The sequence below is a fragment of the Phocoena phocoena genome, chromosome 3 (genome assembly GCF_963924675.1).
Source record: "Phocoena phocoena chromosome 3, mPhoPho1.1, whole genome shotgun sequence".
In the NCBI taxonomy this organism is placed as follows: domain Eukaryota; kingdom Metazoa; phylum Chordata; class Mammalia; order Artiodactyla; family Phocoenidae; genus Phocoena; species Phocoena phocoena.
Window position 1 is genome coordinate 89008549 of NC_089221.1, and position 26788 is coordinate 89035336.

A 26788-nucleotide genomic window follows, 5' to 3' on the forward strand; every position below is an offset into this window, starting at 1 on the left:
ACCCTAAACTGAAACTCTGTAACTGCTAACTCCTAATTCTTCCTCCCCCATACGCTGGTAACCTCTATTCTACTTTGTGTCTCCGTGAATTTGCCTATTTTAGGTACCTCATATAATTGGAATCATGTAGTATTTACATTTTAATGTCTGGCTTATTTCACTTAGGTAATGTCTTCAAAGTTCATTAATGTTGAAGCATGTATCAGAACTTCATTTTTATAAATGAATAATGTTTCTTTGTGTATTTATACACCACATTTTATTTATCAGTTCATCTGTTCATGGACACTTGAGTCGTTTCCACCTTTTGGCTATTGTGAATAATGCTGCAGTACACACTGGCGTACAAGTATCTGTCTGAGTTCCTGCTTTCAATTCTTATGAGTAAACACCTAGGAGTAGAATTTTTGGATCATATAGTAGGTTTTTTGTTTTTTACATGTTTATTGGAGTATAATTGCTTTACAATGGTGTGTTAGTTTCTGCTTTATAACAAAGTGAATCAGTTATACATATACATATGTTCCCATATCTCTTCCCTCTTGCATCTCCCTCCCTCCCACCCTCCCTATCCCACCCCTCTAGGTGGTCACAAAGCACCGAGCTGATCTCCCTGTGCTATGCGGCTGCTTCCCACTAGCTATCTACCTTACGTTTGGTAGTTTATATACGTCCATGCCTCTCTCTCACTTTGTCACAGCTTACCCTTCCCCCTCCCCATATCCTCAAGTCCATTCTCTAGTAGGTCTGTGTCTTTATTCCTGTCTTACCCCTAGGTTCTTCATGACATTTTTTTTCCCTTAGATTCCATATATATGTGTTAGCATACGGTATTTGCCTTTCTCTTTCTGACTTACTTCACTCTGTATGACAGACTCTAAGTCCATCCACCTCACTATAAATAACTCAATTTCATTTCTTTTTATGGCTGAGTAATACTCCATTGTATATATGTGCCACATCTTCTTTATCCATTCATCCAATTATGGACACTTAGGTTGTTTCCATGTCCTGACTATTGTAAATAGAGCTGCAATGAACATTTTGGTACATGACTCTTTTTGAATTATGGTTTTCTCAGGGTCATATTGTAGTTTTATGTCTAACTTTTTGAAGAACCACCAAATTGTTTTCCACAGTGGCTACACCATTTTATATTCCTATCTGCAACATATGCAGGTTCCAGTTTCTCTGCATCCTCACCAACACTTCTTATTATCATCAAAAAATTATAGACATCCTAGTATGTGTGAATTGGTGTTCTATTTCAACTTTTGGAGAAGCTGTCAGACTGTTTTCCAAAGTGGCTACACCAATTTACATTCCCAGCAATTTATTAAGATTCTGATTTTTTTCATATCTTCACTAACACTTGCTATTATGTGCATTTTTGATTCTAGCCATCCTAGTGGGGTTGAAGTGGTAACTCACTGTGACTTGAATTTACATTTTCTTCATGACTAATGATATTGAGCATCTTTTTATGTGCTTATTAGTCATTTGTAGGTCTTCTTTGGAGAAATATCTATTCAGATCCTTTGCCCATTTTTTAATTGGTTTATTTCTTTTCTAATTATTGAGTCGTAAGTGTCCTAACAACAATAAATTTAATTCCAAACTACTGGGCAATTTCGAAAAGGAGTTCTTCTTCATTTCAGTAGTAAAAGATTCCGGTTTGTAAATCCTGGGATGTTTTTATGAGTCGTCCAGTGATGCAAGGATTTATGGAGGGTAGTTATTCCTTGATTTGATTCCTTTAAGGTTTTCACATGAAGTCAAATGATCAATTCTAAAAAGAAGAGAATCTCACTTTAATTCAAAGCAATAGTCAAATAGCTATATCTTATTATTATGCTCTACAATTTTATTGTTTTCCTATACAATAACTTACCTTGGATTGTTTTTTTTTTGGCTGCATTGGGTCTTTGTTGACACATGCGGGTTTTCTCTAGCTGTGGCAAGCAGGGCCTACTCTTCATTGCTGTGTGCGTGCTTCTCAATGCTGTGGCTTCTCTTGTTGCGGAACACAGACTCTAGACGTGCAGGCTTCAGTAGTTGCAGACCGTGGGTTCAGTAGTTGTGGCTTGCGGGCTCTAGAGCACAGGCTCAGTAGTTGGGGCCCACGGGCTTAGCCGTGGCATGTGGGATCTTCCTGGACCAGGGCTCGAACCCATGTCCCCTGCATTGGCAAGTGGATTTTTAACCACTGTGCCACAAGGGAAGTCCCTTCCTTGTATTTTTAAAACTGTTTTGGGTTAGTGTTTAACTATATCTATTTCCACTTTTTACTCCTTTGAATTTGGTTAGACTCATTGAGTTTTATAATTATACAATTTATATCACTCCCGGGTCATGGGCAATTTTGATTCATGTCAAATTAACTCACATTTGATTAATGTCAAATTCATTTAAGGTTATTATTAATGAGAACTCATACTTGGGATTTATAAAGCAAGTGTAAAGAGTGTACTACATACACTCTTCAGATAGTAACTAGTTATACTTTACAATATACCTGAAAGATAGATTTATTATTAATAATATTTGTCCTGATGTCAAACTCCATGAAGCACCTGCTTGACATAAATGTCTAATGTGATATAAGTTAATTGAGAAGAACCTTTGCTTTTCAACTAGCAGGCAACTGTTTATCCAGATATTACATTACTAATCTCTTGGCAAATGTTTTTTTTCAAAAGCAATACATCAAAATGTTACTAAAGCTTGATAAATTATACCTTGTCTTAGTAGAGGGACTGTGAATAAAAATCTTTCCTGTGGTATCTTATTTCAAGATAAAGGGAAGGGAAAATGATTCAAATTTTTTTTAGTTTGAAGAGTAAATGTCTTGAGAAATGATTAACCTATTTAAAGCATTTTGAATTTCAAGTGGACTATTTGACTATACAACAGTGGAACAAATTTCAGTGAATACTTAGGGTAAAGGGAGTGCGAGGGACAAGAAGAATTGAGTTCTAATCCAAACCCTGACACAAGTACTTTCATGATGCTCAGGCAGGTCTCCTAACCTGTTATTTTACTTATACAGTCATGGGATCACAGTAAGTCAGTTCCATAAACGGATAGGCAGTAGTCTGAATACAGTCCCAATTTTCAATTGTTTGGCCAACACATTTTTTAAAATATTTGAACTAGTGTGCAACATTTTAAAAAATGACAGATTACACATACAAATTCAAATTTCTAACTTCCCTTGAAAAAAATCGGGTGATCTGGCGATAGTGGTCCACATCCTTGAGTGACATTTGTTTGGGGGCGAGTAGCTGCCCCTCCTGCTAAACAGAGCAAGACTGTGTCGTTAGCCAAACCTGGCTCAGGTTGCTCATTTATGTCACCTGCCTATCTTCTGTAGTCACGTCAGTGTGCTCCAAAAAAAAGTAGGATATTTTTGGGTTTTTTTCCTAAAACATCTGTGATATCTGTGGCAGAATTCCAAGATGGCCCTAAGTTTACTACCCCTGGTGTACGACCCCTGTATAATCCCATGTCTTGAGTGTGGTCTGAACCTGTGAATATGATGGCTGTCACTCTCATGATTATGTTATGTTATATGGCAAGAGATATTATAGATGCAATTAAGATCCCTAACAGTTGACTGTGACTTAATCAAAAGGGAGATTACCCTGGGTGGGCTAGACCTAATCAGGTGAACCCTGAAAGAGTCAAGAAGCAACAGCAAATACTTTCCTGTGGATCTTAAAGAAGAAGAAATCAGTCATGTTGTGAACTGCATGAGTGGTGTCTCTAGAAGCTAAGGTTCTCGGAGCCACAACTGCAAGAAACTGAATTCTGTCAACAGCCTGAATGAACGTGGGAAGAAGGCCCCGAACATCAGATAAGACCCCCCCATCACCGGTCGCCATCTTAATTTCAGACTTGGTGAGACCCTTAACAGAGGATCCTGCTAATTCATATCCAGAGTTGTCTTTCATGATGTTGCCATCAAGCTGTTGACTAAGGCTACAGTCATCTTAATGGTTGGTTGAGGCTGGGGGACGATTTCCAAACTCACTGATATGGTTGTGGGCAGAAAGCTTCAGTTCTTTACCCTGTTGGCCTCTCCAAACACTGCTCATGGCAGCTGACTTCCCCCAGAGAGAGGAAGGAGAGGAAGAAATGGAAAGCCAGAGAAATCAAAACGGAAGCCACAGTGTCTTTAATAACCTGAACTCAAAAGTAGACATGTCATCACTTCTGCCATGTCCGGTTGGTCACTCAGACCAAACCTTATACAATGTTGTATGTACACCAGGGTGTGAACGTCAAGAGGCAGGGATCACTGGGGGCCATCCTGGAGGCTGGCATGGCTACTATAATGCATGTGTATAAGTACATGTATATATGTGTGTGTGTATATTTATTTGTGTATATGGTTGTTTGTGTGTATGTATATGTATATGTAGATATACATACATGTATTTCCTAGCTCTGTCTGTTGAAAGGGCCAAGAAGCAAAGACACGGTAGCAGCAATCAGTGTACCTAGCATCCAGATTTTTATCTTTAATATCATTTTCACTAAAAACAACTAAGGTTTCTCAGACAAATAACTGATTCCAGGGTTGGGGCAGGGTAGGTACAAGATGATACAGGAACGTCATGTTATCTAGAGAGTAAAGAAGTACTCAAAAAACATGATAGGGACATGTCACAAAGACATAGAAGCCAGCTGAATGAATTTCCACTTGCCAAATAAGTAAAATAATGAGTTTTAAATCACTGAAAAAGTATGTACTCATGAATTTTTACTGGTGATGTATAGATAGGTGACTTCTCTTGCTTAAAGTGGAATGACTGGGCCTTTCTGGTAAATGTAGAGGGAGTGCTCGATTTTGGGAATCATCATTTGTAACCATAATGGTAAAGACTGGATTATACAAGAATCACCAATGCATGGTAAACCTAGAAGTGAAGAATAGGATATTTGCAGAGTCTTAAAGTAGCTCCCCACACACTGCTTATTGGTTGCAACTGAGGAAAACAACCCAGTAATTAAGGAGTACAGAAACTGGGCAACACTTTAACCAGGTGATCAAAATTAACATCGTCCATGAGGGACAGATGCACATTGTGTGCTTCCAAATGATATACTCTAAGAACAGCACAGCATCTCTGTCCTATGCAATACTCCACCCAAGAATGCAAAACCTTAATCTAAGTAAGAGAAAACATCGGACAAACACAAAAGGAAGAAAATTCTATTTTAAAAAATTATGTAGAGGGACAGCATTCTTTAAAAATGTCAATGTTGTAAAAAAAAAAAAAAAAAAAGGCTAAGGAGATGTTCCAGATTAAAAGAGGCTAAAGAGGCATGACAATTACATGCAATTATCCAACACTAGATTCAGTCCCGTACTGGAGCAGGAAAAAGTGCTATAAGTCATCTGGCAAAATGAAATATGGGCAATAGCTTACATAAAAGTATTGTGGAGGGAAAAGACTGGTCTTTTGTGTTGGCTAGAGATTGGTTTGAATGCTATATTCACCACTCCTCAATGTATGCTTTCTGTGCCTGTAGAAAACCAAATGTGATCACTACAAAACTACCTGTCTCCCCTAATGCTGTGAAAGATTTAAATAATTTCCCTAGGGATATATCTTACCACCGTGGGGTAATTAAGGCCATTGTTACATGTCGTCTGAGTTTTTTCAGCTACTTTAATTTTAATGGTTGGTGTTGGCACGGTCAATCAGACTGGATGTACAGCCTTGCCATTTGATTATTAACTGCCAAAACCAGTTTTGATTATTTTCAGAGTGTTAGATGCCTGCTGAACACAAAATAAGACATGACACCAACCCAACAAGCTGGTTGTCTTAATGCCAAGACTATATTTTCTCGTGTCCTATAGCTTCTATTTCGGGCATTCTATCAAGGGCATTCTTCAGAAAGGTAAGTGATATTTCAATAAATATAGAGTTGAATTAGAACAACCACATGCTTTAAGTAATTACTGGAATTTCTTAGAGTAATAGAACTAATATTGAAAGAGACTGTATAATTCTCTAGCACAATTTTTACCTTTTTATTAGTCTTTTAGCAATTACCTTTTTAGTAACAAAGGCAACTCATTAGGAACACTAATAGTCACCAAAAATCAACACACAGCACAAAACAAAACAAAACAAGAGTCTCTGGAACTCTCACATAACTGTACACCACACATTGACTGTCTCTCCTACTGACACCTTAAAGCTGGATAAGATCACCCTTTGCACCCAAGGTGATTTTGATCTATTCCAATCTGCAAGGATTACCTGAAAATACAGAAATTCATAGGCATATTTTTTAATGTCTTCTTTTATTTTGGAAACAATTAATACCTTCACTCTAATATTCAAAGGGTGCAAAAAACCATATGGTGAAAAGTCCTCCTTGAACCTTTGTTCCCAAGTCACCCAGTTGCCCTCACTGGGCGATCAATGCTATGAATTTCTGGTATATCTTTCCAGGCATATTTTGTGCCTATACAAGCAAATCTTAAAATATAGTCCCCCTCTTGTGCAAATGACGGCATATTACACACACTGTCCTGCACCGTTTTTATCTTTCATCTGCAGTAGATCTTCGAGACCCTTCCATAGCAGCTCATAAAGAACATTCTTGTTCTTTTCTGGGGTTAAGAATATGTCATTGTACAACTGTAACATTATTTAATCAGACTACTACAGATAGACATTTAGATTGTTTCTCATCTTCTGCTCTTGTAAGCAATGCTGTCATAAATACACTTGTATATGTGTCAGTTTGCACATGCTTGAACATATCTGTAGGTGAAATAGTAGAGGAATTGCTGTGTCAAAAAAAAATCCATTTGTAAATGTGATAGATACCATCAAATTGTCCTCCATAAAAGTGATATCAATTTTCATTCCCCTATAGTATAGAAGTGTGTCTGTTGATCTCCGTGATCTTCCCACAGAGTGTTATCAACCTTTTTGACTTTTAACAAGCTGGCAAACAAAAAGTGCTGTTTCAATAAAGTTTTATTTGCATTTCTCTTATTATAAATGGGATTTAACATTATCTTATATGTTTATGACCCACTTGAATTTCTTTCTTCTGTGAACTGTAAGTTCATATACTTTACAGACGTTTTTCCTTGGGTTGTGGATTTTTTCCTTCTTTTTTTTTTTTTTTTAGGAGGCTTAGTGTTAGGAAAATTAACCATTGGTCTGTGATATGAACTGATAATATTTTTTCCAAGTGTATTATTGTAGAGGCTTTTATAGTACCTATTTTTTTTTTAAAAAAAACACCTTATTGAAGTATAACATACACACAAAACATACTTAAATTCATGATTTTTTTTTAAGTGAAGACACTTCTGCAATCACTATCCAGATCAGGAAATACAATTTTTTTTTTGGTATTCACAGATATTACTAATTTCAAGAAGAAGTGTAAAAATAGATCTTTCAAGCAGATATATTATTATGGACAGATTAGAGACAATAGCCAATTAGCATTTTAAGTTTCATTATTTTTTTAGTGGAGTTGTTTGGATAGTGATATCAAAAAGTGGCATTTTATAGAAAAACAGAAAATTGTAAGGAATAATAATTTTTTTCGAGCTAGATTGTGTATTTTAACATCAGTTTATGCATACTCTTCTCTGATGAAGTGAAATATACCTCCAGTAACTGCTATGAAGGGAGTCTTGAAGAATGTTAATTTTAGATGGGCCCCAGAAAGATGATTCACCACTTTGCTCTTGGAGCAAAGATCTAGGCTTGTTCCACTGTGTTCATATTTGCTACTAATTATTTTAGGGTTTCTGATGCATTTAAAATAATATGGAAGCTTTTCTTGTTTGGGTCAATGATTCATTTAAACGTTTATTTCCTCTGAGTTCTGTAAATGTTCTAAGTGATTGTCCATTTTAACTTCTCTCCAAGTACAGCATTGAGAGGCTGTGGCAGCCACATCCAAGCAAATGATTTCAAGGCTAAACATGCAGCATCAAAAAGACCTTTCTATGGGCTTCCCTGGTGGCGCAGTGGTTGAGAATCTGCCTGCCGATGTAGGGGACGCGGGTTCGTTCCCCCGTCCGGGAAGATCCCACGTGCCGCGGAGTGGCTGGCCCATGAACCATGGCCGCTGAGCCTGCGCATGCGGAGTCTGTGCTCCGCAACGGGAGAGGCCACGACAGCGAGAGGCCCGCATACCGCAAAACAACAACAAAAAAGACCTTTCTAAAGTATCTTGATTTTAAAAGGCATTTATAAAATTTGGCCTTAGACCGTACTTGATAGCTATTAAGAATGATAACAGAAGAAATCTTTTTTGAATAAATGATATTCAGCCATATTCTCAAAGTGATGCAATTAAGTGTTGTCTTTCTGTTTTAACTTCATTTTTAATAACAAATCTTCACACCCAATACAGATTTTAGAAATACCTAAATTTATATCAGCTTGGTAGCCCATAAAAATCGCAGATGAGCAACAAAAAACTCCAAAGTAAGGCAGTCCAAGTAAACTGGAGATGTACAGTGTCTTCCACCCTAAATCTGATCGGTTCTGAGCTTAGGCTTTAGTTGAATCCTGGAGAATAATGAAGATAATGTACTAATTTTGTAAATTTTGTGAGGATTTTTGCCTGATTTACATAGCAAACATACCAAAGACTCCTTTCTTGCATAGCATAATTTTAAACTGTCATTATGAGTGATGCCCTTTGTTTTTGTTTTAATTTTTATTGGAGTATAGTTGATTTACAATGTTGTGTTAGTTTCAGGTGTACAGCAAAATGTAATCACAAAATGAATACATATACCCACTCTTTTTTAGATTCTTTTCCCATATAGGCCATTACAGAGTACTGAGGAGAGTTCCTTGTGCTATACAGTAGGTCTTTATTAATTATCTATTTTATATATAGTAGTGTGTGTATGTCAATCCGAATCTCCCAATTTTATCCTCCCCCGCCAATTGGTAACCATAAGTTTGTTTTCTACATCTGTAACTCTATTTCTGTTCTGTAAATAAGTTCATTTGTACCATTTTTTTAGATTTCACATATAAGCAATATCATATGATATTTGTCTTTCTCTGTCTGACTTAATTAGTGATGTCCTTTGTATAAGACTTCCCTGTAAATACGATAAGGTCAGAAAATTAAGGCTACAGAGATTAACTAAAAGCCGCGATGTCCATGAGAATTTCTACGGATGAGGAAAGAGCTTCACCTGCTGTGAGAACTTCACCTCTCTTTTTGTAACAAGCAGAATGTGAAACAGTGGGAGACAGAAATCCTCCATTCAACCCCAGTATAAGAATAGCATTGTTCTCATGATTGATATTCAAATATGTGTTTTGCATGCGTGCTCTGAAGAGCTCAGAGCATCTTGCAAACTTCAGTAAGAATAGCACACACGTCAGCTTTTTTGAGGCTAGTTCAGTATTCCAAAATACCCAACTCATCTCTCTTAGCCAAATTTGATCAAGAGCTAGGACTCAGCAAAATACAAAAGCAGACAATGCTTTTCATTTCTACCTTCCTTTTTTGTATCCTTTTCCACATCGTTAACATTCACAACCCAGCCCAAAGCACTGAGGATCCTTGGCTCCACTTATAAAACTCCTGTTCTTGTCTCCACCATGAAGAGGCAATAGGAATGAAGAAAACACTGAATGTGTATCTGAATTTTTATAGTCCTGACTCTATAATGAAGTAGATGTCACATTAGAGTTTCTCGCTACATCTCAGTGATCTCTAAGTATCCCAGAGTATTTGCATTCTGTATTTTACATTAAAATATAAATGACTGACAACCAGGCTTGTTAATTTATACACAAAATAAGTTCAAATCCTGAAAATAGAAGTCTCCCCTCTTTCTCAGCCTTTTTGTTGGAATTGGGAGAAGGACAGGTAAAGCAAGCAAGGACCACAGAGGCACACAGGAAGAAGGATGATGCGAATAGAATATCAGAGCCTATACCGGGCTATTCTGTTGCTTCTGCTCCTTCTAAAGAGACCAACCCAAACTGGTAGTGGCTAGAACTGAGTTATAATGGGTATATATGGCTTATATGTTGCCAGACTAAAAATAAAATATTGGCCCAGATTTCTGTAGCTCTGATATTTCCTCTGATCCTTTACTGATACTATAGTTACCTTTCACTTATCAAAATTTCACCTGAAGAACTGGCATAAAGACAGACATATAGAGCAATGGAATAGAATATAGATCCCAGAAATAAGCCCTTGCAAATATAGTCAAATGATTTTTGAACAGGGTGGCAAGACGATTCAATGAAAGGACAGTCTTTTTAACAAATGGTGCTGGGAAAACTGGATATCCACATGCAAAAGAATGGAGTTGGACCCTTACCTTACATTATATACAAAAATTAACTCAATAAATATTGGCTGAATGAAGATAAAAACATTGGTTGAATGAAGTTTTTTTTTTCTTTTTTTTCTCCTTTCTTGTTTTGCTTAGTGGAGAAAAGAGAAATTAAAATCTGATTTCAGTTGTGTGTTAGAAAAATTGTCATCCAGAGTGACAATTCCACAGGGGAAAGCTGAGGTTCAAGGACATTGAGAGAAGAGTTGAAGGAGGGGCTTATAGAGCTAGGGATTCAGAGTCAGGTTCATGAGGTCAAGAGTTAGCAAGGTGACTGTCCAAGCACCACTAGGGACCCTCAACTCACCTCACAGTCTGGATGTCGTGGCACATATATACAATGGAATATTACTCAGCCATAAAAAGAAATGAAATTGAGTTAGTCGGTAATTATTCATCATGTTGAAGTACTTAGAGCTAGCAGCTGTGAGAAAAAGGTTTTTGATGACCATTGATTTGATTGTGAAACTCTTTTTCTAGGAGAGAAGTTCTCAGCCCTAGCTGGACACTGAAATAATCTGGGCCATTTGAAAAAAAATACAGATGTCCAAGTCCTACTTGAGAACAATTGAACCAGTTCCTAGGCATCAGTGTGTTTTATAATTACTCCAGATGTAATGCACAGTGCAGTTTCTAGGAGCCGTATATCTCCCAGAGACAATTTCAGACAAGTTAGAAGGCAATTATTAATACAACATTGAGAATTAGCCAGAGAAATATTAAGCTATGATATCACACCAAATTAGGATTTATTGTTGGAAAAAGTATCAAATTATCTTTTATGAGCAGTAACTCATTTCCTTGTTTTTCTTATTTCCCATGAGTTAATTCAAACAATTGTCCTTATATGCTATTCCACCCCATTTCCAGAGTCAATACCAATGGAAGGCAGTAAGAATATTTGGAGTCCTCTGCCATAACTTGGTGATGTTTATGCTTTTAGTCAAGTTACAACTATAGCACACTTCCTATTCAACACAGCCTGTGCCTTAATAATTTTAGCTAATGTTCATTGAGTTCTTACTGTATGCCAGGGTGATATTCTAAGTGCTTTATCATGTATTGATACTAACCCTCACAACAACACCATGAGTTAGGCACTATTGTCATGCTTGTTTCACATATAAGAAAACTCAGTCTTAGAGAAGTAAAGTCAGTAAGTTGTGGAGCTAGGAGACCAAGCCAAGCCTCTGCCTGTCCCCAGCTCACTAGAGTGCCAAGGTCCCCTCATCCTTTGCAGCTGAGCCAACCCCCAAGTTAAAAATTTGTGTGTTTATTTCATTAGAAATAGCCAATGACACCAAAAACATTAATATTTATTAAATCCTCACTATGTGCTGTGCACTGTTGCAAAGCACCTTCTATGCACTTTTTCACTTGACCCTCACAATAACTCTATTAGCTAATGTGACAATTAACCCTATTTAGTCACAGGTAATGAAACAATGGCACAGAGAGAGATAATTAGCCCCAAATCAAAGGTAGAGAGGGGTAAAGCATGAACTCAAAATCAGGACTGTGACTCTTTAACACACTATGCTATCTGCCTCTTAAGAAAAATGTTAAATATATCTTTGTGACTTAGAAATTCTAATAAAGGGTTACAGTTTGACGTTTTGTTTTTCTTTCAGGTAGACCTTGAAAATACAAGATTTGTGGTATAAATTTCTTATGTATTTCTGGAAACATAAGCATCTTTGGTGGCAGTTCCCTTCATTATAAAAAAAGAATCTTAATAGATTTCTTCAAAGAACTTGTAAACTTAGAGTCAGTGATGGTCGATGGACCACCCTCACTGGCTCATGAAGTCTGATTACCTGCATTTCTTCTCAACTCTGGAATCCATGTCACACTTATAGCTTGAAATCGGCCATGGTAGGCAAATTTACACTATGGAAATTGGCAAATGCTACAAATCCTCCAGAACATTTTCCCCCCAAAGAGCCGGTTGTTAAACATTTATCAGCACATTACTGTCTAAAGTTATAAAATAGTAACAAGTTGTTAATATTTTAGTAATTTAAAACGAAGGAGGCTGTTGTCATTTCGGGAAATTTTATTTCTTTTTAAGAGGAATTTTGCTTATAGGAAACTGAAGAGTAAAATTCATTAAGTTTTTCAGATGTCATCAAATGTCAAATGCTTTACCTGTTAACTTAGTTCAGCTTCAGAGGAGATACTGAAAATGATTTTACTCTCATTTTTTGCAATGGACATATTATCTGGGCTACTGGCCAGAAGACTTTGGTAATGATTTCACCTTACAAATTCAAATACATACTAGAACACTAATATTCTAACTCCCCTTGCCTTTCTTTAGTTTTATATAACTGAATAGTAGAACTTCAGATGTTCTGCCTCAAAAAGAGTAAATGTGAAACATCTGTAAAGGACTGTGATAGACATGGCTTTGAATCCTTGGTTTTTGGGACAAGTACTTTATATGTCTATTAATAGTCATGTTTGAATCTGAGAGTGATTCTCCCCCTTGCCATTTAATAAAATGGAATGTTTTATCAATTTGTGTGACTTCCAAATATTCAGTGTATTCAGTATATATGCAATTGCTGCTGTGTGGAACCCATTCTTTCTGAATACTTCCTTCAGCACTACCATCTCACCACCACCCTGCCCCTTGAAGATCTGGGGCTCATCCACTGGAATGTCAGGGCTGCGAACTGTAGCCAAGGCTGGAGCTGGTTACTCTGACAAAGATACCTCAGCATGCTGACATCCAGAGTGACAATTCCACAGGGGAAAGCTGAGGTTCAAGGACATTGAGAGAAGAGTTGAAGGAGGGGCTTATAGAGCTAGGGATTCAGAGTCAGGTTCAGAGTTAGCAAGGTGACTGTCCAAGCACCACTAGGGACCCTCAACTCACCTCACAGTCTGGATGTTGTGGCACATATATACAATGGAATATTACTCAGCCATAAAAAGAAACGAAATTGAGTTACTTGTGATAAGGTGGATGGACCTAGAGTCTGTCATACAGAGTGAAGTAAGTCAGAAAGAGAAAAACAAATACCGTATGCTAACACATATATATGGAATCTTAAAAAAAAAAAGGAAAAAATGGTTCTCATGAACCTAGTGGTAGGACAGGAATAAAGATGCAGATGAAGAGAATGGACTTGAGGACATGGGGAGGGGGAAGGGTAAGCTGGGATGAAGTGAGAGAGTAGCATTCACATATATACACTACCAAATGTAAAATAGATAGCTAGTGGGAAGCAGCCCCATAGCACAGGGAGATCAGCTCAGTGCTTTGTGACCACCTAGAGGGGTGGAATAGGGAGGGTGGGAGGGAGACGCAAGAGGGAGGAGATATGGGAATATACGTATACGTATAGCTGATTCACTTTGTTATACAGCAGAAACTAACCGAACATTGTAAAGCAATTACACTCCAATAAAGATGTTAAAAAAAAAAGTTTCAAGGTGTGTTAAAAGCCCTGATTCAATGTTATAGTCTCCCATTAGAATGACACTTCCATGAGGGCAGGATCTTTGTCTAGCTCTTGCTTATATCTCTAGCATCTAGAACTCTGCCTGCCATATGGTGATCATAAATACTGAGCATTCATAAATATTTGTGCAATGAATGAATGGATGGATATTGGAAATATCCATCCATCATCATATTGTGAACTATATGAAAAAAAAATTTAAGGAACCTCCCATTTGGTTGGGTTATCATTTTATTCCTTTAGAACCTGTTTACTTCAAATGTGCTAAGGAAAAAAACTATTTTCTTCATCCAAAATTATAGCATCTTTCCCCAAAATTGTTCTATGACACATTATTTCTGCAAGATGCTATCACAAAAGGGTTTATTAATAAAATAAAATGGGGAAATGATCAGTGAAACAGAAATTAAAAGTATTCTTTGATGCTGTACCTCTCAGAGCTCTTAATATGCTACTGTCCTGTGGAATCTCCAAAGAAAGGAGAAACAGTGTGTGGGATTTTCCAAAATCAATTTGCCATGTAGCACTTTTATGCAGAGGAACTTGGGTATTCCAAGTAAAAACTTTTAGAAATTCTTGTCTAGGTGTTCTGTTACTGAACCAGGTTCGTTTTGCCCAATGTGTAGCAAGCCAAAGCACTGAGATGCCGAGATTTGCAGCAAAGAGGGTTTATACACAAGCCAGACAAGCAAGAAAACATAAAAACAAGTCTCAGAACCACCTCCCCAAAGGCAAGGGGCTTGGAGTATTTATGGGATAAAGAATAAAGCAGCAGAGCAGTCTGAGGCGTGGGGAGTGTGGGGAGCATGGGGAAAGGTGTTTAGAAAAAGGTTTGGTAATCATTGTCCTGCGCAGGTGTAACTAAGTTATGGGCCTCTGCAGGTATAAACATGGAGGCATTTAGCAGGATCTGAGGGTGGAGCTTTCAGCCCTCAAACATCAAAAGGTCGCCAAGGCTTCCCTGGTGGCGCAGTGGTTAGGAGTCCACCTGCCGATGCAGGGGACACGGGTTCGTGCCCCGGTCCGGGAAGATCCCACATGCCGCAAAGCGGCTAGGCCCGTGAGCCATGGCTGCTGAGCTTGCGCGTCCGGAGCCTGTGCTTCCGCAACGGGAGAGGCCGCAGCAGTGAGAGGCCCGCGTACCGCAAAAAAAAAAAAAAAAGTCGCCAAGCCACCTAGCAGACACTCACACATGACCACTTGGAGGGTCGGTGGTCCTAACCAGCCTTAACCAGTTCAGCTCAAACTAGACACAGCTGACCCCAAGTTCCTGGAAAACAACTCCGGTAAACATCTTTTTTTCCTTTTTTTTACATAAACATTTATTTTGTTTATTTATTTTTGGTTGCGTTGGGTCTTTGTTGCTGGGTGCGGGCTTTCTATAGTTGCGGTGAGCAGGGGCTACTCTTCTTTGCGGTGCGGGGCTTCTCATGGCGGTGGCTTCTCTTGTTGTGGAGCACGGGCTCTAGACACACAGCTCAGTAGTTGTGGCGCACTGGCTTAGTTGCTCCGCAGCATGTGGGATCTTCCTGGACCAGGGCCTGAACCCATGTCCCCTGCATTGGCAGGTGGATTCTTAACCATTGTGCCACCAGGGAATCCCTCCGGCAAACATCTTAATATTTAGGCTACGTGCAACTTGGAGGATGTGCAATCTTTTGTAGCAAAAATTAAAATGACCTTCATTTGTGAAGGCAGGTGAAATGGATTTGACTAATGATTACCCACAGTTTCATTTTCTAAAGTTTTACCCTATCTAAAACAAATGCACGTGGAATCTTTTTCATGATCTGAATCTTTCTTCACCTGCTCCTTACTCCATCAAAATTTATTTTAACCCATTTCCACCAGAGTCTGCCAGGGAACTGACTAGTCTGATAAACTATATGGAGGTAAAATGTTAGCACCCGATAAGAACTTTCTCACCTCCCCAGGCTACCTTGGCATGGCAAAGAAACTTCAGGTAGCCCCAGCTCAAGAGTCAGCCAATTCAGAATCTCAGGTAGGGTCAATCAATGGAATGGCAGCAGAAACAGGGCTGAGGATAACAAGCAGTTTGGTTTGGAAGCATAAGGTTTTTGATAACCTTTCAAATTATATCTTATAGGGATCAACTGCTTTATCTACACAAACAGCAAACTATGTCCCCTGTTATAAAACCGATTGCGGGAAGTCTTTCTTTTTCAGCATCAGAGGGAGAAATCAGTAAGATGACCAACCATCCCAATTTTTCTGAGACTAAGGGGTTTTCTGGGACATGGCTTTTCAGTTCTAAAGCCAGGAAGGTTCTAGGCAACCATGACAAGTTGGTCACCCTCACAAAGCAGTCACTTCACAAAATGAAATGACTCTCTAGGTCTTTAAAATTTCTGGAATCAGAAGCTTCAGTGTGAACCACATATAATATTTTTCACTGAATTGCAGAAGTGCATTTGTGAGTTTGCTTATGGTGAAGGAAAATAATCCAGGAAAATAAAATGTACAGTATTCTCTCGGTAATTTGAAACCTAATCATGTAGTTGGTGGAAGGCCCAGCGTCTTCCTTCACTTTCCCACTCTTCTTCTTTCCTTTTTGACCGTTTCACTGCTTTTTTTTTGGCAAGAGCACCAGAGGGGGTGCTGAAGCTGGAGGGAAAACTCTTGGCTCTGTAGGTCAAACCTGCTACTCATGCTCTGACCCTGCTTTTTCTCACTCCCCAGTGTCTCTAACCTATTCATTGATGTGCATCCAGGCTTTCTATTATTAAATTTTATTCATTTTTCTTCTACTTATTATTTTGTTTGCTTTCCTAGTGTTATTCCCTAATTTTTTAAAAACCATTTATTTTTATCATTTATTTATTTATTTTATTTATTTTTGGCTCTGGCGGATCTTAGTTGGGGCACGTGGGATTTTTGTTAAGGCGCGTGGTCTTCTCTCTAGTTGTGGTGTACGGGTTTTTCTCTTTTCTAGTTGTGGTGCGCAGGCTCCAGGGTGCGTGGGCTCTGCAGTTTGCAGCACGCAGTCTCTCTAGACGAGGCGCTTGAGCTCAGTAGTTGTGGCACACGGGCTTAGTTGCCCCGCAGTATGTGGGATCTTAGTTCCCTGACCAGGGATCGAACCCGTGTCCCCCGCATTGTAAGGCGGATTCTTTACCGCTGCACAACCAGGGAAGTCCCTATTCCCTAATGTTTTTTTGTGAAAAATGAGAATGATGTCCAACATTTACTCTGTGTCATGAACTGTGCTATAGACTTTGAATACATTTATTTTATCTAATTTTCACAAAACCTTAAGGTGAAAAAATAATTTATCCCCATTTTACCATGAAACAGGTGAAGTGACTTGCCTGAGGTCATAATTGATAGATGGTGAAGCTAGGATGCAAATCTGGGCTATCTGAGTCTGAGCCACTATTCTTAAGTCCTGCTTTAGCTACACTGTCTCTATAGCTTTCCAAGGTTTGAAAGAAACCTAAAGAGTCTTTGCCACCCTAGGCTGTCATCACCAGGTGAGATGGGTCTGGATGTTAAAAACTCTTACCAGTCTGACTGTCAGGTATTTTTATTACACACAGACCTATTTTAATAGCTGGATTTCCACTTTTCTCTCTGGCTGTTCTTTCTCAGTCCGTTTGCATGCTTTGCCTCTAGCCAGTCATTAAATGATGGATTCCTCAAATCTCATTCCCAGCCCTCTCCTCTCTTCACTCTTTACTCTGCCCTTAGGCCAACTGATCTATGCCCACGTCTCACAAATTTACATCTTTAAATCCAGCTGGCTACCTGCCCTTGTCCTGGATGGGGCAAATGCTTCTCATACCAAATATATTCTGAATCAAAATAAAGGAACTCCTTGCTGTGCTCGCTTGCTTGGATTTGGAAAGCCTGGTTCTTTCCAGCATTCTCCATGTTACAGCCACTATATCATCTGGTTATGCAAGCTGGAAACCTGGGAGTAATCTTCATTATCTCCTCATCTAATCTGTGACAAGCACAATTAATCTCTCTTGGGCAGTTGATAAAATGTCCTAATTGATCTACGCTCACCCATTCTGGCTTTCTTACAATTTTTTTTAAAATTACACCAAGAGAAATCTCTTTAAAAAGTACATCTGATCATATTAGTATGATCGTTCCCCTACCTATCTCTTCAGTCTCATGTCATACTCAAATTATCCATCTATATCAGTCAGGGTTCCAGCAAAAATTTTATGGTATAATCAAGTTGGATAATTTGTGAAGAGTTCAATAAAGACATGGGCAGTGTTAATGTCCTATGGGGCTACTAGTAAGAGGTCCTATAGGTTACCACCCAATGCCAGAAGGGGCAAGAGAGGGGAGAATTACCATAATGAGGAGTTGGTAACAGTATGGAAATATTATCTGACAGGAGCTGTGGCCTTGGATAGAGGGATGCAGATAATCCATGACTACCTGTCAGGGAGGGTGCTGGGGAAATAAATAACCTGACTTATCCTCTTTCTACCCTCCAGTCCCATCCCAGGGCTGCTCATTGGTTGCACTCAACTGAAAGTCAAGTGTCCAAAAGAGACCATTGTTGAGTGCATCAGCCTTCAGGGGCCAGAGCAGGGCAGAGAAGGATAGACAATGGAGGAGGGGGAAATGGAAGATGGACAGGATGCTTACTAAATCAGGAAGGATTTTCAAATGTAGAAAGAGTAGCAAAGCGAAATAAAGACTACCTCATACAACCAATAAAAACGATCATAAACTCAAAGCTTGAACCTCACTTGGAATAATAGTCTACTCGTGCTGTGTGTGGTTCTAGAAGAAGACTTTCCAGGTTTACACAGAGTTCCGTTCGCCGTAACTAGAGTTATACTTGCTCATACTCTCATCCACAGAACCCCATTTTATTAGACAATGGGCCCCTTCTCATACTTGAGTTAGTCAACTCAATTCAGAAATTGTCTCTCTCACTAAACCTGGTCTAACCACTTTGGAGACTGTCCCTTTCTTCTTCTCCTTTTTTTTTTTTTTTTTTTGTTTTACATTTTTTTTCCTAACCACTCTACTAATTGCCTCTGAAAGATCTCCCTCTCTTTTTACCTTAGTAAAGGAAAAGTTTGTTAGGTTTTTTTTTTAACCCATTAGGCATGTGTTGTTATTCTCTATTTATGACTATAGAAAATGTATTTATGTAAACAAAAACCATCATATGAATGCATTAACACTGAAACAAAGTGAGTTGTTTAAATGAAATTGACACACCTCTAAAAAAAATCCAGCAGGTGTTTCATAAATATCTGTCAGCTATTTAAATTGTGAGATTCTCATGGGAGATGATTGTATGCTTGCGTTGACTACACTATTTTTAGAATATTTAGGAAATATTTTGAGACTTTTACTTCCAGAAATTTATCAGATTAGATATCCTGAAAAACTCTCCTGCTACAAACACCCAAAAATGCTGCATAAGGTAAAATAAACATCATTTTAAATGTATAGGTGAGCTCACTATAAAACAATGGAAATCCTCAAGTGTCAAAAAGGAAGAGAGAGACAAAATCCCCTGTGGTGATGCCTACAGGCTGCCCTGGGGCATCTCAAGTCCTGAGGAATCTGGAGACTAGGCTGTGAATGGGTCCTCAGACTAGGCATGGGGCCCTCGTCAGGTGGGGAGTTGGAACTGACACCCCTGCAGAAAGCCCGGACCCTCAAAAAGCCAGTATTTCTCTTTTTCTTTCTAGAATAGGATGCTATATAAAGTTTTAAGATAATAAAAACTAATATTAGATATTTGGGGAGGGATATAAAATAATTAACAAATTCTGGTTATGGGAGGAGGAGAGGAAGGAGAGTGAAGGAGGTGAACACAGTGGAAAAAGTGTACAAGTAGGCTTCTAGTATATTTGCAATGTTTTACTTCCTGAGGTATGTCCAAAGGTGTTTGTTCTATTACTTTCTGTATTCGTGAAATATTTTAGGATAAAAAAACATAAAGAAGGGGGCTTCCCTGGTGGCTCAGTGGTTCAGAGTCCGCCTGCCGATGCAGGGGACACAGGTTCGTGCCCTGGTCTGGGAAGATCCCACATGCCGCGGAGCGGCTGGGCCCGTGAGCCATGGCCGCTGAGCCTGCGCGTCCGGAGCCTGTGCTCCTCAACGGGAGAGGCCACAACAGTGAGAGGCCTGCGTACCACAAAAAAAAAAACAAACCATAAAGAAAAACATGAGGCTACAAAGTAGCATGTATAGTATGTCTGTATATGTGTGTGCACAAGTATATGTGTAGAACTTCTAGAAGGATGTACACTTAAATGTAGATGAAGGTAAACTGCAGAAGAAGTCACACAGTACAATAACACACACAATTTAAAATATGCACAATAAATAAGCCATGGGATGTAACATAACAGCATAAGGAATATGATCAGTAATATTGTAATAAATTTGTATGGGGACAGATGGTTTGTACACTTATTGTGGTGATCATTTAATAATATATGCAAAGTCAAATCACTATGTAGTACACCTGAAACTAACATAATATTGTACATCAACTATATTTCAATCGATAATTTAAAAAAACATGCAACACAATACTACTGGTGTTTAAAGATATATATCCATATAATTACAAAAAAAAAAATATGAGATTGATAAATACCAAATTATGTCCAATGGTTACATTGCAGGGGAGAGTGGGGAAGTCACCTGGGGAGGGCCACACTAGGTGAACTGAACAGTGTTGGCCATATATCGTCAACTTAAGCTGGTGGTAGTACATCGGTATTAGTTATGTTATTCTTCATTCCCCTTTTGTAATATCTTAAATACTATAAAATTTTAAAGTGAAATATATTGGTGTTATAATCTTCTGAATAGCAGCTGTTCATTCCTCAGGCTCTGAAGAGATGCTGGTGGTCTGATAAACTTAAAGAGTGAATACCTCTCCCAGAACAGTCTTTTACATTTTTTCCTAATGCAATGATGTATCTTATCAATAATATTTATTGAGTGTCTACTATGTCCCAGGCCCTGTTCTAGGCACTGGAGATTCAGCGGTGATTAAAACAGACAGAAACTATATTCTTGGGCATATCAGGTTCAGACAACATCAGAAAAATTGCTGAACATTTTCCCTTATCTGCTGTTAGTGGGCTTGGCAGGTGGGTTGGTAGAAGGTGCTGGAAGTTTCTTTGGGATTCGATTCTGAGAATGCTGTACATCCTCAAACAAACCTAGAAATTGTGATTGGATCCTGAATCAGCATCTGATACAGTGCACCTATAATTACTACATTACACACTATCTGGGTAGACTCATTAGACAGGCCTGGAAGAAAATTGGATTGGAATTAAATTAGATACTATGATGGTATTTTTTATTTACAGGTCTTCCTGAGGAGATATTCTTGATATTTTTGTGGTTTAGATTGGCTCTCTTAGAAAACAGCCAGGAATCTGCTTCTGAATTTGTGAAGCCACCATTCATCACCCTCGTTCTTAAGCATTGATTATAGTTTCTTTGCATATCAGTCATATCACTGATTACAACCATCTTTTTTTTTTTTGCGGTACGCAGCCCTCTCACTGTTGTGGCCTCTCCCGTTGCGGAGCACAGGCTCCGGATGCGCAGGTTCAGTGGCCATGGCTCACAGGCCCAGCCGCTCCGCAGCACGTGGGATCTTCCCGGACCGGGGCACGAACCCATGTCCCCTGCATCGGCAGGCGGACTCTCAACCACTGCGCCACCAGGGAAGCCCACAACCATCTTTTTTAGAGGAGTAGAGAGTCATGCTTTCTTGGAAGGATAAAAGTCAATCTACCTGCTTGTCCTCTCACCTACTGTCACTTCACAAACAACCCAAAACTTAATTCCTTAAAACAAGAACCATTTCATTAAGCTCAAAAATCTTCGGGTTAGGAATTTTAGCAGGGCGCAGCTAAGGCAATTATTCTACCCCATGGGACATTGATTGGGATCACTCAATTGTATTCATTTGGTGGCTGTTTAAATTTGGAGAGTCCAGGAAGGGTTCATTTACATGTCTGGTGCCTTATTTGTACTGACTGATGTCTGGGCTCAGGTGGACACCTTTCCCTCTCCTTTAGTTTGAGAGCTTCTCCCCGTGGTCTTTCCACAGGGTAGTTGAACTTCCTACATGGTGGCTCAGGGCTCTAAGACAGTGTGTTCCCCACGGCGGGAAGTGAAACCTACCAGTTTCTTAAGGCCTGGACCCAGATACTGGCACAGTGTTACTGTTACCAACCCTCCAGGGTCGGTTCCCAACAAGGGTCCTCCTGCCAGTGTCCTTCTTGCCAAGTGAACGAGACCCAGTTCCATCCACAAGCAAAGCGAAGCTTTATTCTTTGATCAAATAACAGAGAGGTTTAAGCTCCGCGCTGGAGTACATGCTCGCCCCTAAAAGGCCCCAGGTGCGGCTGCTTTATAGGTTTCATTGTCCTTGGGGAAGGGAGGAGGCGGAGTTCTCACAGGTCGGGCGCAGGTGTGCTGCTTCCCGCGCTCTAGACCAAAGCGCCGGCACAGTATCCCTGCGCTCGGCCAGCCGCCGCCATCTTGAATTGCAGTGTCGTGCACAGCGCTTGCGCACATGTCGCGTGGGGCTGAGGTTCGGGAGCACCCCTTTGGCGTGAGGGGCTCTGGTCGGAAGTGACAGGTGCAAGGCCTTCACACGCAGTACCCTGTGAGCAAGTGAAACCGGACCAAGCACAAAGGAAAGAAAGGTTAGACTTTATTTTATTACCCAGATTCTGCTTTTATTTCCCAAGAATTGTTAATGGTAACAAATCCCTCCTCCGTCTTTTGTCCTGCCCCTCATTACTGAGGGGTGCTGAGGGGTGAGGTAGTCTTCTGAAACTATTTCCTGCTGGGTCTGTGTGTCGTCATAACCACCATTTGTCTAACCTTTCGGAGACAAAGAATGCCAGACAATTTAAGATACATGGCCCAAATATTAGCAAGAGAATAATGGTCACAAGTCAAATTTTTCCTAAAAATGAAGATATCTAGGTCTTGCCCCTGTAGGCACAAGTGTGCCCTGATGGTGAGACTCACTGCCACGGCCTGAATCTCCCTGGTCACACTTTCGTTGTTTTTCCGGAAGAGAAGCCTCAGGTCAGAGGTTCACACAAATGGTCAAGGGGGGGGCATGGCCCCAGGTTGTCTTTCCGGATGTTGGGGCTCAGAGCCCTCTTCACTTGAGTGTGATGTCCCCATGGAATGATCCCCTGCACATTCAGGGCAGCATGGGTGGTTAGGATCCCCAGGTGGGGTCCATTCCACTTAGGGGTGAGTGGGTCTTGCAGGCTGACAGTTTTCCAGTTTTTAGGTGCACCCAGTCTCCTGGCAGAAGCGGTGGAGAGGCAGGTCAGTGAGTGCACACAGCACCTGGTTACCATATTCAGTGAGACCTTTCATGGTTGCTCCTACCTGAGGGCATACTTGAGTTGTTCCACTTCAAGGGGTTTAACGGGTCTCTTTTCTCAGGCTTGGGGAATGGATCTACCATACAGGAGTTCAAATGCAGTTAACTTTAACTTATTCCTTGGGGTTAACCACATGCAGAGCTGGACAATCAAAAACAACTTAATTCAATTTTCTTGGGTTTCCTGATATAGCTTGGCTCAGGCCTGTGTCAAGTTCTAATTGAATCTATCTACTTGCCCAGACAATTGAGGTCTCCAGGATGAGTTCAAGATCCATTTTATGTCCAGGGTATTGATTATCCCCTTCATCACTTGAGACACAAATGCTAAATCATTCTCACTTTGTAGGGATCCTGGAAGCCCAGACTTGGAGATTATTTCTTTCAGTAATGCTTTGGCCACTTCAGCTGCCATTTCAGTTCTAGCAGGAAATGCTTCTGTCTGTCCAGAAGTTGTGTCTACGTGCACCAAGAGATACCTGAAATTTCCCGGTACTCTTGGCATGATAGTGAAATCATTCTGGCAATCTTCCCCACGATATGTTCGTCTGGTCTGAATGGGCCTTATCTGGGGACCTCTCGAGGTGGGGGTGTCTAATGTTGGGGTTGTTTATTGTGCATATGGGGTGTGTCTCAACTATTCAACTGGTTATACTTTTCATCCCAGGAATTACCATGACCTCAACTGGCCAATTATATAGGGCTTCCCTCTTGTAGTCATTTCCTTGATGAGCCTCCCTGATGGCTTGACAAGCTGTAGCCTGGGGAAAGAAGTATTGCCCGTGATCATTAACTAGCCACACATGGCCTCCTAGATCTCTGTTGAAGTCCCATTTTCAGGCTTTGTCTAATTCTTCCTTTGTGTAGATTGGGGAGTAATTGGATGGATCTGGCCTTTGAGGTATGAGAGGTAGTTGCCAAGTTAGCTGTTCTGGGGCCACCCTTTTGGCAGTCGTGTCCTCTTTGTTATTTTCCTTTATTACCTCTGCATCCCACTTTGGGTGACTCCTACAATGAATCACTGCCACCTTTATTGGAAGCTGCACTGTTTCTAGGAGTCTCAATATGTTTAAGCCATGTTTCACCTGCTTATTCTCCTCATTAAGCATAACTCTTTCCTTCCAAATAGTTCTGAGTGCATGTAGGATGGCATATACCTACCGGGAGTCTGTGTAAACATTTAAAATCTTCCCTGTCCTGAGCTCTAAGTCTTGGGTGCAGGCTATCAGCCTGGCCTTTCGGGCAGAAGTCCATGGGGGTAGGCTTCCCACATCTATGAATTGGGTCTGGGAGGCCACTGCATATCCCACCAGCCTTTTTCCCTCTCTCATAAAACTGGTCCTGTCTGTGAACAACTCCTCTTCAGCATTTGAGAGAGGTTTACTTCCTAGGCTGGGAGACTGGAATCAATCGTGACTGTGGTTTCTATACAATCGTGCTCCGGGGACTCCGTTTCTGTGGGTAGCAGGGTGGCAGAATTTAGCATGTGGCAGAATTTAGCATGTGACAGGTTTCTATGGTAGCCACTGGGTTGTCTAAAAGCATAGCCTGACCTTGAATCGACCTTCTGGGGGACAGCCATTCTGTTCCCTTAGAACTTACTAAAGCCTGAACCTGGTGGAGTCTATACAGTGACTGGCTGACCAAACGTTAACTTTTCAGCCTCCTTTAGCTGGGTGGTAGTAGCTGCTCCTGCCTGTAGGAAAGTAGGCCATCTATTAGTGGTTTGATCTAATTTTTCAGAAAAATAAGCCGTCATCTGAGTGAGGAGTCCCAGTTTTTGAGCTAACGCCCTGAGGGTGATTCCCCTTCTCTCCTGAATGTCAATATCAAAAGATGTAGCTAAATCTGAGAGGGCCAGGGCAAGGGCCTGAAATAATTGCTTTTTCTATTCTTGAAAGATCCCTTTGCATTCTGGGTTCCATTCAAAAGCATTATCATCCTTTCCTTTCAACTTTTCACATAGAGGCCTTGCTGTTAGACCCTAGTTAGGGATCCAGATGCGGCCAACAGGCCATCCCCCAGGAAACCCCTCAGCTGTCTTCTAGTTTTAGGACGGGCAAGGCTGCAAGTGACTTCTTTCCTTTCCTTTCCTGGGATGGCTTTCTCTGATCTTCTGTGAAAATGAATGCTACATAGGTCACCCTAGTTTGTGATATTTGAGTCTTTTTCTTGGACACCATATATCCTTTATCAGCTAGGTGGTTCAGGGTGGTTACAGTATTTTTGTCAGAGGCCTCCTTAGTAGGACTGGCCATCAGAATGTCATCTACATACTGGAGGAAGGTTCCTTCTCCAGACGTAGATCTTTTAGGTCTTTAGCTAAAGTTTCCCCAAAGATGGTGGGGGAATTTTTGAACCCTTGGGGAAGGACTGTCCCGCAGTGTTGTTGTTTTTGTTGCATGTTTGGGTCCTCCCATTCAAGACTAAAAAATTCCTGTGACTCTGAGGCTAATGGAATACAGAAGAAGGCATCTCTTACATCTAATACAGAATGCCAGGTACTAGTGTACAGTAGAGTGGCCAGCAGGGTGTAGGGATTGGGGACCACTGGATGTATATCCTCGATGGTTTCCTTGACTGCCCTGAGGTCCAGCACCATTTGGTATTCCCCATTGGGTTTCTTTACAGGGAAGATGGGGATATTACATCCTGATTGGCATGATCTAATAGGCCCTGGTCAATTAGGCCCTGTATAACAGGAGCAATGCCCCAAAAGACCTCCTGACAGAGAGGATACTGTTTTCTATTGAGCCATGTATGTCTGGGTTTTAAATGGACTATTATGGGACCAGCTCCTACAGCTCATCCTACCTGTCCCTGGGCCCAGAGCTCAGGATTTACTCCATAGAAGTTGACTTGCTCTGGCTGGGGAGATTTGTCTTCAGCCATTAACATTATCATCTTGTGCCCTTTGTCTGAGGGGATGGCAATCTCCAGTTTGTCTTCCATCAGGTGGATAGTAGCCCCCAATTTATGTAAGCTATCCCTTCCTAGAAGGGTTATAGGGCATTTGGGAACATATCAGAAGGAATGGGTAAGAGTTTGTTCATCCAATTTGCATTCTAGTGGCTCTATGAAAGCCTATTCTTGGGCCTTCCCTGATAGCCCCATAATGACTGAGTTTGCCTGATCTTGTGTTCAGAACCAAGTAAGTGGTACTGGTGTTGACTAAGAATTCAACAGGCTTTCTCCCTATTCCAGTGTCACCCAGGGCTCCTCAGAGGTCATTTGAAGTGCCAGCTTAGGACCCCCTGGGCCCGTCATCCTGGGTCCTGGGTCCATTGATTTGGACCATCTGCCTTCAAGGGGAGTGGTTGGGGAACTGCCAATTCTGTCTCCCTTTGGGGGTGAGGAGGGCATTCTCTCTTCCAGTGTCCCTCTTGTCTACATATGGTGTGCTGATCGGGTCCTAGTTTCCTTGGCCTGCTATCCCTCAGTGGGGGGCGGAGGTCACTCATTGGAGTAGAGGCTCCGTGGGCAGTTAGTCAAGGTTCCTGTACCTACCAGTTGACATTGGAGGGCAACAGCCAGAAGGTGGGTTTACATCCAGGC